Raw genomic sequence first — 11,815 nt, 5'->3', positions numbered from 1 at the left:
CCGATTGTCATGAAAATAATTGACATGCAGACTAATTAGGCCATGACAAACATATTTGGTCTTCATAATTAACCTTGTAAAACCACTCGTTAGAGGATAAAACTCATGTTTGAGTGAGGATGGGGGAGGGGAAGAGCCCTTTTCTTTTTCACTTTTTTTCCCCAGCTCACATATTTAAGCATCAAATTTATTGTATAACAATGGGCTTCACAAGGTTAAGGATGAAGAATAACAATGTTTGTAATGGCTTAACCAGTGTGAAAGCGAATTGATGTAACCATCGATCACTGTGAGCATGATTACATCAAACCCCCCCCCCCCCCCCCACCTAGGAAAGTCAAAACTGAACGCCATTTTTAACGTTGTCATAATGCAGTGAAATGATGAACAAACTAAATATTTGGAACTTGTTTGTTTTTCATACTTTAGATTGTAACATCACGCATTAAACTGAAATAACACGTAAAACAAGTAAGAAAATGGAAAATGTGAAATGTAGGGGAGTGAATAAAAGGCAATTTACTTTGAATTCAGATTGTTGCATTGTGGTTTTTAATCAATCAATCCGTTGTTTCAATTGCAATACTTGAAAATATGTTCAGTATGTTTTCCTTTTTGCTCACTGTACTTTCTGAAAAATAAAAAAAGTACAAAAAACATCCAGGTAGTTAATTGCGGAGCCAAATTTTGGGTACCCCATGTGCCTCTCAAGTATTAACTTATCCATAAATATCCGGTCACCCTGCTATGTATTAAGATAGGGAATAAAATTTCCTATGCTGTAAGATAGGTTATAGGGTTCAGAGTATTAGATGGTAAGTTTCAAAAATTTCCCGATACAGCTAAGTTTAAGATTCCCAAAAACTTGAACTGTCAAATTGACTCGAGCGCGGCGTTTGAAAAAATCAACTGTCGAAAAAAATTTAAATACACAAAAAATGAACTAAATCACTGCATCGTTTACAGTTTTCTACATGTTTTCGTACAAATTCTGAGGTGTAGTTTGTATTCCATCACAGTAAACTTCCTACTAAGGTAAAATAGCTCGAGCGTTTCTTATTTTGCTCAAACTTTGCAACTTAATGATTAATTGGTCATCGATTCAGCTACAGGGTTTCCCAATCTTCGTTTGTGCAGTCTTTTGCTAAACTTTTTTTTAATTGTTACCTTTGTAACAGCAATTATTTTTCCGCCAAATGCAAAACATTTCTGTGCATCTGATATCCTCCATAGAACAACCCTGGTTAAATTTTGTCATCCTTTTGCGATTGGAGCAGCAAAACGGGGAAAAAATGTTTTACAGATTTGCACTAAAATCGTATCGAAAATCTTTGTTTTGCTTTTCGATCCATTCTCCTTGCTATATTGGAATGATTCACTAATTTAAATACTCTTCTACCAAAGCCAAAAACTGAAAATAAGTCCAATTTGAGCTCTTCAAATTTGTTGATGTCGCAAATTTGGAAAAAAATTAAAACAATTCTGATTATCTCAGTTTAGCATACTGTATTATAAATTTCATGCTATGATCGCTTCACGATTTTCTAGAATAGATTCAACTAGCTCCGCTTCATAAAAGTCATTAGCTTCAAAACTGAGTCTCTTGAAGACCTGATCGTTGGCGGCTTTATGGGTTTTCCTCACCAAGAAACATTGTCATTGCACGCTTTCTTCTGTCCGTTGATCGGTAACCACAGGAGGCTGTCAAGGGGTCAAAGGGGGTCAATTCCCTGAGGTGGGGAGAGGGGCCAGGAGGTCAAAAGGTTTAAATGTGGGTGGCCAGGAGGTCAAAAGGTTTAAACTTGGGTAGCCAGGAGGTCAAAGGATTTAAATTTGGGAGTCCAGAAGGTCAAAGGATTTTAATTTGGGTGACCAGGTCATATCCCTGAATCTGCTACTGGACCTCAGCCCTAAAAGAATTCCAAATAATTGTCTCAAACAAAAAACAATTGGTTGCTTTTTTCCATTTCTCCTCACAGCAAAGTTCGTTCTTTTCGTCTGGAAAAGAACATTTTTTGACCTCATCCTAACTTTGGTCTTCTATTGTTCATTATTTCAGGCGGGCTTATTTGAAGCAAACAAAAAAGAGATGGTAGTCTCGTCTGTAATCATCTCTAGATTATGCTAAAAGTGTTTTGGAAAAAGAGACCGAAAACTGAAAACATAATTAATGCACTTTGAGTTACCACAAAAAGCATGTGATTGAACTTTTGGGCTGTTCCAACCTCTTCCCGTGACAAGTGTTGAGCGAATAGGGTAGTTTGTTTTCGTGTAGACTGGTGGAAGTGGGGCTATAGAAGGGACAACAAGGGTTCTCTTATCTCTACTTGTCCCCAGGGCAGGTGCCCATCTATCGATACTTCCCATACCAAGAGTATTCTGTCACTACTTTTGAACTGGAAAAAACAGTTTAAGAACTTTCCAACTTATCCGCAAGTTATAGGCGACATAGAGTTTTTGCAAGAGCAAGATAGATAAGGTATAACTAGAGGAGATTTTTTGAAACATAAAATTTTAATTACAGGATGCTTAAATACAGCTACTGACACATCAATACTGTGAAATGTTTTACGCAATCTGTATTGTATAAAATGATGATTTATTGTACACTGTAGTCCAGTATCCAAATAAAAACTGAAGAGTGGTGTAATATGAGTTACAATGATTAATTTACAGTTCGATATCAAGATTCTTTGCGGTTGCTTCTAAAAAAAAATTTTTTCTTCTGTATAATTCTTCAACAACGATTGTTTTGAAAATAAGTGGGAAGTTGGAGAATTTTGCTTGTAGTTTATCTGGAAAAATTGGATCGCGTTGAACGCACTCGAACACCGTTTCATCTGTAATGCAAAATTCAATTGGAAGAAACAAGTTTCGTTGAAGGAAAGTTTGTTTTAAGTAATTTTTCATTTTAATTGTTTTAGGTCTTCATTGTATTGAACTGATCTATCCAGCCATACTCTCACGTATCGTTTTTGCTTATATTTATGTATGTGAAGCTCTTCCATTTCTCTTTTCTTGGTTCCATTTTTGATATCATCAACAGTGAGGCTAAGTTTGGGGATAACTATGAGGGGGTCCTTTTGACATCAGCCCGGGCTGAGGTGCTTGACTCATGATTCGACCAAAATGGTCGAACGATGTCCGTTTTCAACTTTTTGGGTCAAACGATGTCCGTGTTCGACTATTTGAAACAAAAGATGTCCATTTTCTACTTTGTTAGAGTTTACCGGACAATGCTCGTTTTTCTTCGACTTTCTTTGACTTTACTGGACATTGTTTAGATCTGTTTTCGACTTTATCGAACGTTGTTCGACTTTGTCCGACTTCATCGGACATTATTTGACTTTGCACAAATTAGTTTGACTTTAACGGGAACTAAAAGAACCGTCCTAATTTGCGATGAAAATTGTACATCATTTGACCGTTTATGTGGAATCATGTGTTAAAAATCTCAGGCTGGGAAGCAGCAAAATATAATACGACTGGGTTGTTTCTGGTGGGAGGGTTTTTCATTATTGGGGGGGGGGGTGGCTTAGTGGGGGGTAAGCGACAAAGGGACAAACGTTGGGGGGGATGGAATCGTTTTGCCATTGCAGAAGTTTTAGGTTTCAGGAAAGATTATGATGTGTTTTATTTTTATGAGTTTTGTGCAAATCAAAAGTTTTCAGATACATGCTGATCCTTATTATATACAAAAATTTAATCCCAACCCTCCCCCAAGGCTCCACTCCCCTTAAAGTTCCTAATTACTTATGTACAAAAATTTAATCCCAAACCTAACCCTTAAAGTAACCAAGAAAATTGTTGAAAAAAAACAGTATTGTAAAATGAGTAACAATTAGTAAAATGAGTAACAAAAATCAAAGTTGCGCAGAAAAATGTTGAAATTGAGCAACAGGTAACCAAATTTAGCTTGCAACGTGCAATCAGTTTTGTGTGCGTCAAACGTTGTACCTGAATAAAGCAGAAAAAAATGATTAAATTAAAGTTTCATTCTCATCATCCATAAAAAAAACAAAATGCAATTATCATTGCTTTGCAATGGATTTCACTGCTTTATTGATAATTAGCAATATTTTTTATTTTCAATTGCTTATAATTGATTGTTTTTTACTTTTATAAACCTGACAAAAAACTCAAATGTATTCGATTTTTATTTATTCAATTCCATGGCGGGTGGATATCAGCCTTGGGTTTTGTAATTATATCGATCCAATTTTTTTGTGATCTCTGATTTTACTTTTTTCATTATTAAAGCGGAGGGTGAGGATAGCCGAAAAACTCCAGATATCTTTGATTTGACTGCTTGCAACTTTATTCATTGTTTGTTAAAAAGAACAGGAGTGCTCGTATGAGGGCAAAACCTTGAATATTCCGACTGTCTTTAAATCTATGAAGCAGTAGTAAAATGAAAAATTACATGAATAAAATAAAATGGAAAAAAAGTTCAAAATTTGAGAACTTTTTTTGTGAAAATTGTCTCCCCACAGGCCATATGAAGTACAAAGTGATAGAATTCGCGTCTAGCAGCCAATCAATGATGGCAAATAAGTTACCTTCAACCAATTTGGAACGATTTCAAAGACCGATTAAATTTCCGCCTACGCGTTACTAGAGCGAAATATATCGCGCGTTAATTGTCCCAAATTGTCCAAAATGGCAATCTTTAAACCCCCATAAGTTTACAAAAATTGGTCACAGGCAAAATGGCTTTTCAATTTAAAGCTTAAAAAAAAATTATTTGACTGATCCGTCAAAAATGGCTAGTTGAAAAGTCGAAATTAGATCGAAGAAAAAAAACCACCTTGAGCCCAAATATTTTGTTACTTTGACTTTTTGTTACGAAAGTCGGAAAAATTAGTTATTACTCTCAATAGTTTTCCTGTAAATTCAATAATGACTTTGAGCTAGTCATTATATACAATCAGATTTTCAAAATAACAGAAAGATCAATATTGTAGGAGAAACAATAAAAATTTGAAATGAGTTTCTCAATAATTAGCCTCTTTCAAAGTCAGAAATCTGACAAAAATTAGTTAACTTTTTGTCTGTTTGTCTTTTTTGTGACATAGGCGACATAGAGTTTTTGCAAGAGCAAGATATATAAGGTATAACTAGAGGAGACTTTTTGAAACATAAAATTTTAATTACAGGATGCTTAAATGAAGTGCTTAATGTTTTATCGTCAAACTTAATTGCAAACTCTTATGAGTTGTCAGTTAAGCAAGACTGTTCAAAAATTGTCATGATAGTCTGCCCATAGACTTCCAAATGAAAGAAATTTTTTGATCTTATTTAATTGATTTTCCGAGCTTACCCATATTACGATAACTCATTTTGACCGGCCAAGTTTTCAGCAGGCGCCGTGTTGTGATTTGTTTTAATACTCTATACCTTTGACCTTCGGTATTGATTAGATACCTGTCAAATATTGCTTTAAAGCGACCAGTTGTCGATCATTCTCCGTTTGTTTTGCTTTTAGAAAACATTTCTTTTTCGTTTTATTCTTTTAGAAGGTTCGTACACATATTGTATTTCAGTACATAGAACATACTTATACTTGATTACGACCCCCCCCCCCCCCCAAAAAAAGTATTGGCGCCAGAGGCGCCCTTAGAAAAACATTAAGGTCCAATAGCAAAATATGGATGTCCTAAAATAGTACCAAAGGAGGCTGTCAAGGGGTCAAAGGGGGTCAATTCCCTGAGGTGGGGAGAGGGGCCAGGAGGTCAAAAGGTTTAAATGTGGGTGGCCAGGAGGTCAAAAGGTTTAAACTTGGGTAGCCAGGAGGTCAAAGGATTTAAATTTGGGAGTCCAGAAGGTCAAAGGATTTTAATTTGGGTGACCAGGTCATATCCCTGAATCTGCTACTGGACCTCAGCCCTAAAAGAATTCCAAATAATTGTCTCAAACAAAAAACAATTGGTTGCTTTTTTCCATTTCTCCTCACAGCAAAGTTCGTTCTTTTCGTCTGGAAAAGAACATTTTTTGACCTCATCCTAACTTTGGTCTTCTATTGTTCATTATTTCAGGCGGGCTTATTTGAAGCAAACAAAAAGAGATGGTAGTCTCGTCTGTAATCATCTCTAGATTATGCTAAAAGTGTTTTGGAAAAAGAGACCGAAAACTGAAAACATAATTAATGCACTTTGAGTTACCACAAAAAGCATGTGATTGAACTTTTGGGCTGTTCCAACCTCTTCCCGTGACAAGTGTTGAGCGAATAGGGTAGTTTGTTTTCGTGTAGACTGGTGGAAGTGGGGCTTTAGAAGGGACAACAAGGGTTCTCTTATCTCTACTTGTCCCCAGGGCAGGTGCCCATCTATCGATACTTCCCATACCAAGAGTATTCTGTCACTACTTTTGAACTGGAAAAAACAGTTTAAGAACTTTCCAACTTATCCGCAAGTTATAGGCGACATAGAGTTTTTGCAAGAGCAAGATAGATAAGGTATAACTAGAGGAGATTTTTTGAAACATAAAATTTTAATTACAGGATGCTTAAATACAGCTACTGACACATCAATACTGTGAAATGTTTTACGCAATCTGTATTGTATAAAATGATGATTTATTGTACACTGTAGTCCAGTATCCAAATAAAAACTGAAGAGTGGTGTAATATGAGTTACAATGATTAATTTACAGTTCGATATCAAGATTCTTTGCGGTTGCTTCTAAAAAAAAATTTTTTCTTCTGTATAATTCTTCAACAACGATTGTTTTGAAAATAAGTGGGAAGTTGGAGAATTTTGCTTGTAGTTTATCTGGAAAAATTGGATCGCGTTGAACGCACTCGAACACCGTTTCATCTGTAATGCAAAATTCAATTGGAAGAAACAAGTTTCGTTGAAGGAAAGTTTGTTTTAAGTAATTTTTCATTTTAATTGTTTTAGGTCTTCATTGTATTGAACTGATCTATCCAGCCATACTCTCACGTATCGTTTTTGCTTATATTTATGTATGTGAAGCTCTTCCATTTCTCTTTTCTTGGTTCCATTTTTGATATCATCAACAGTGAGGCTAAGTTTGGGGATAACTATGAGGGGGTCCTTTTGACATCAGCCCGGGCTGAGGTGCTTGACTCATGATTCGACCAAAATGGTCGAACGATGTCCGTTTTCAACTTTTTGGGTCAAACGATGTCCGTGTTCGACTATTTGAAACAAAAGATGTCCATTTTCTACTTTGTTAGAGTTTACCGGACATTGCTCGTTTTTCTTCGACTTTCTTTGACTTTACTGGACATTGTTTAGATCTGTTTTCGACTTTATCGAACGTTGTTCGACTTTGTCCGACTTCATCGGACATTATTTGACTTTGCACAAATTAGTTTGACTTTACCGGGAACTAAAAGAACCGTCCTAATTTGCGATGAAAATTGTACATCATTTGACCGTTTATGTGGAATCATGTGTTAAAAATCTCAGGCTGGGAAGCAGCAAAATATAATACGACTGGGTTGTTTCTGGTGGGAGGGTTTTTCATTATTGGGGGGGGGGGTGGCTTAGTGGGGGGTAAGCGACAAAGGGACAAACGTTGGGGGGGATGGAATCGTTTTGCCATTGCAGAAGTTTTAGGTTTCAGGAAAGATTATGATGTGTTTTATTTTTATGAGTTTTGTGCAAATCAAAAGTTTTCAGATACATGCTGATCCTTATTATATACAAAAATTTAATCCCAACCCTCCCCCAAGGCTCCACTCCCCTTAAAGTTCCTAATTACTTATGTACAAAAATTTAATCCCAAACCTAACCCTTAAAGTAACCAAGAAAATTGTTGAAAAAAAACAGTATTGTAAAATGAGTAACAATTAGTAAAATGAGTAACAAAAATCAAAGTTGCGCAGAAAAATGTTGAAATTGAGCAACAGGTAACCAAATTTAGCTTGCAACGTGCAATCAGTTTTGTGTGCGTCAAACGTTGTACCTGAATAAAGCAGAAAAAAATGATTAAATTAAAGTTTCATTCTCATCATCCATAAAAAAAACAAAATGCAATTATCATTGCTTTGCAATGGATTTCACTGCTTTATTGATAATTAGCAATATTTTTTATTTTCAATTGCTTATAATTGATTGTTTTTTACTTTTATAAACCTGACAAAAAACTCAAATGTATTCGATTTTTATTTATTCAATTCCATGGCGGGTGGATATCAGCCTTGGGTTTTGTAATTATATCGATCCAATTTTTTTGTGATCTCTGATTTTACTTCTTTCATTATTAAAGCGGAGGGTGAGGATAGCCGAAAAACTCCAGATATCTTTGATTTGACTGCTTGCAACTTTATTCATTGTTTGTTAAAAAGAACAGGAGTGCTCGTATGAGGGCAAAACCTTGAATATTCCGACTGTCTTTAAATCTATGAAGCAGTAGTAAAATGAAAAATTACATGAATAAAATAAAATGGAAAAAAAGTTCAAAATTTGAGAACTTTTTTTGTGAAAATTGTCTCCCCACAGGCCATATGAAGTACAAAGTGATAGAATTCGCGTCTAGCAGCCAATCAATGATGGCAAATAAGTTACCTTCAACCAATTTGGAACGATTTCAAAGACCGATTAAATTTCCGCCTACGCGTTACTAGAGCGAAATATATCGCGCGTTAATTGTCCCAAATTGTCCAAAATGGCAATCTTTAAACCCCCATAAGTTTACAAAAATTGGTCACAGGCAAAATGGCTTTTCAATTTAAAGCTTAAAAAAAAAATTTTTTGACTGATCCGTCAAAAATGGCTAGTTGAAAAGTCGAAATTAGATCGAAGAAAAAAAACCGCCTTGAGCCCAAATATTTTGTTACTTTGACTTTTTGTTACGAAAGTCGGAAAAATTAGTTATTACTCTCAATAGTTTTCCTGTAAATTCAATAATGACTTTGAGCTAGTCATTATATACAATCAGATTTTCAAAATAACAGAAAGATCAATATTGTAGGAGAAACAATAAAAATTTGAAATGAGTTTCTCAACAATTAGCCTCTTTCAAAGTCAGAAATCTGACAAAAATTAGTTAACTTTTTGTCTGTTTGTCTTTTTTGTGACATAGGCGACATAGAGTTTTTGCAAGAGCAAGATAGATAAGGTATAACTAGAGGAGACTTTTTGAAACATAAAATTTTAATTACAGGATGCTTAAATGAAGTGCTTAATGTTTTATCGTCAAACTTAATTGCAAACTCTTATGAGTTGTCAGTTAAGCAAAACTGTTCAAAAATTGTCATGATAGTCTGCCCATAGACTTCCAAATAAAAGAAATTTTTTGATCTTATTTAATTGATTTTCCGAGCTTACCCATATTACGATAACTCATTTTGACCGACCAAGTTTTCAGCAGGCGCCGTGTTGTGATTTGTTTTAATACTCTATACCTTTGATCTTCGGTATTGATTAGATACCTGTCAAATATTGCTTTAAAGCGACCAGTTGTCGATCATTCTCCGTTTGTTTTGCTTTTAGAAAACATTTCTTTTTCGTTTTATTCTTTTAGAAGGTTCGTACACATATTGTATTTCAGTACATAGAACATACTTATACTTGATTACGACCCCCCCCCCCCCCAAAAAAGTATTGGCGCCAGAGGCGCCCTTAGAAAAACATTAAGGTCCAATAGCAAAATATGGATGTCCTAAAATAGTACCAAAGGAGGCTGTCAAGGGGTCAAAGGGGGTCAATTCCCTGAGGTGGGGAGAGGGGCCAGGAGGTCAAAAGGTTTAAATGTGGGTGGCCAGGAGGTCAAAAGGTTTAAAGTTGGGTAGCCAGGAGGTCAAAGGATTTAAATTTGGGAGTCCAGAAGGTCAAAGGATTTTAATTTGGGTGACCAGGTCATATCCCTGAATCTGCTACTGGACCTCAGCCCTAAAAGAATTCCAAATAATTGTCTCAAACAAAAAACAATTGGTTGCTTTTTTCCATTTCTCCTCACAGCAAAGTTCGTTCTTTTCGTCTGGAAAAGAACATTTTTTGACCTCATCCTAACTTTGGTCTTCTATTGTTCATTATTTCAGGCGGGCTTATTTGAAGCAAACAAAAAGAGATGGTAGTCTCGTCTGTAATCATCTCTAGATTATGCTAAAAGTGTTTTGGAAAAAGAGACCGAAAACTGAAAACATAATTAATGCACTTTGAGTTACCACAAAAAGCATGTGATTGAACTTTTGGGCTGTTCCAACCTCTTCCCGTGACAAGTGTTGAGCGAATAGGGTAGTTTGTTTTCGTGTAGACTGGTGGAAGTGGGGCTATAGAAGGGACAACAAGGGTTCTCTTATCTCTACTTGTCCCCAGGGCAGGTGCCCATCTATCGATACTTCCCATACCAAGAGTATTCTGTCACTACTTTTGAAATGGAAAAAACAGTTTAAGAACTTTCCAACTTATCCGCAAGTTATAGGCGACATAGAGTTTTTGCAAGAGCAAGATAGATAAGGTATAACTAGAGGAGATTTTTTGAAACATAAAATTTTAATTACAGGATGCTTAAATGAAGTGCTTAATGTTTTATCGTCAAACTTAATTGCAAACTCTTATGAGTTGTCAGTTAAGCAAAACTGTTCAAAAATTGTCATGATAGTCTGCCCATAGACTTCCAAATAAAAGAAATGTTGTTGATCTTTTTGAATTGATTTTCCGAGCTTACCCATATTACGATAACTCATTTTGACCGACCAAGTTTTCAGCAAGCGCCCTGTTGTGATTTGTTTTAATACTCTATACCTTTGACCTTCGGTATTGATTAGATACCTGTCAAATATTGCTTTAAAGCGACCAGTTGTCGATCATTCTCTGTTCGTTTTGCTTTTAGAACACATTTCTTTTACGTTTTATTCTTTTAGAAGGTTTGTACATATATTGTATTTCAGTACATAGAACATACTTATACTTGATTACGACCCCCCCCCCCAAAAAGTATTGGCGCCAGAGGCGCCTTTAGAAAAACATTAAGGTCCAATAGCAAAATATGGATGTCCTAAAATAGTACCAAAGGAGGCTGTCAAGGGGTCAAAGGGGGTCAATTCCCTGAGGTGGGGAGAGGGGCCAGGAGGTCAAAAGGTTTAAATGTATGTGGCCAGGAGGTCAAAAGGTTTAAACTTGGGTAGCCAGGAGGTCAAAGGATTTAAATTTGGTAGCCCAGAAGGTCAAAGGATTTTAATTTGGGTGACCAGGTCATATCCCTGAATCTGCTACTGGACCTCAGCCCTAAACGAATTCCAAATAATTGTCTCAAACAAAAAACAATTGGTATGTTTTTTTCCATTTCTCCTCACAGCAAAATTCGTTCTTTTCGTCTGGAAAAGAAGATGTTTTGACCTCATCCTAATTTGGTCTTCTATTGTTCATTATTTCAGGCGGGCTTCTTTGAAGCAAACAAAAAAGAGATGCTAGTCTCGGCTGTAATCATCTCTCGATTATGCTAGAAGTGTTTTGGAAAAAGAGACCGAAAGCTGAAAACATAATTAGTGCACTTCGAGTTACAACAAAAAGCATGTGATCAAACTTTTGGGCTGTTCTAACCTCTTCCGCTGACAAGTGTTGAACGAATAGGGTAGTTTGTTTTCGGGTAGACTGGTCGAAATGGGGCTAGAAGAGGGACAACAAGGGTTCTCTTATCTCTACTTGTCCCCAGGGCAGGTGCCCATCTATCGATACTTCTCATACCAAGAGTATTCTGTCACTACTTTTTGAACTGAAAAACACAGTTTATGAACTTGCCTGTCTAACCTATCCACGTTTTCAAAATGAAAAAAAAAACTACAGAAAAGTTTACAACCGAAATTTGGTCAAAATAAAATAGTTCCACTTTGATTGAGGCTCGC

The sequence above is a fragment of the Symsagittifera roscoffensis genome, chromosome 5 (genome assembly GCF_963678635.1).
Source record: "Symsagittifera roscoffensis chromosome 5, txSymRosc1.1, whole genome shotgun sequence".
Taxonomy (NCBI): Eukaryota; Metazoa; Xenacoelomorpha; order Acoela; family Convolutidae; genus Symsagittifera; species Symsagittifera roscoffensis.
Note: the sequence above shows the minus strand (reverse complement) of the source record.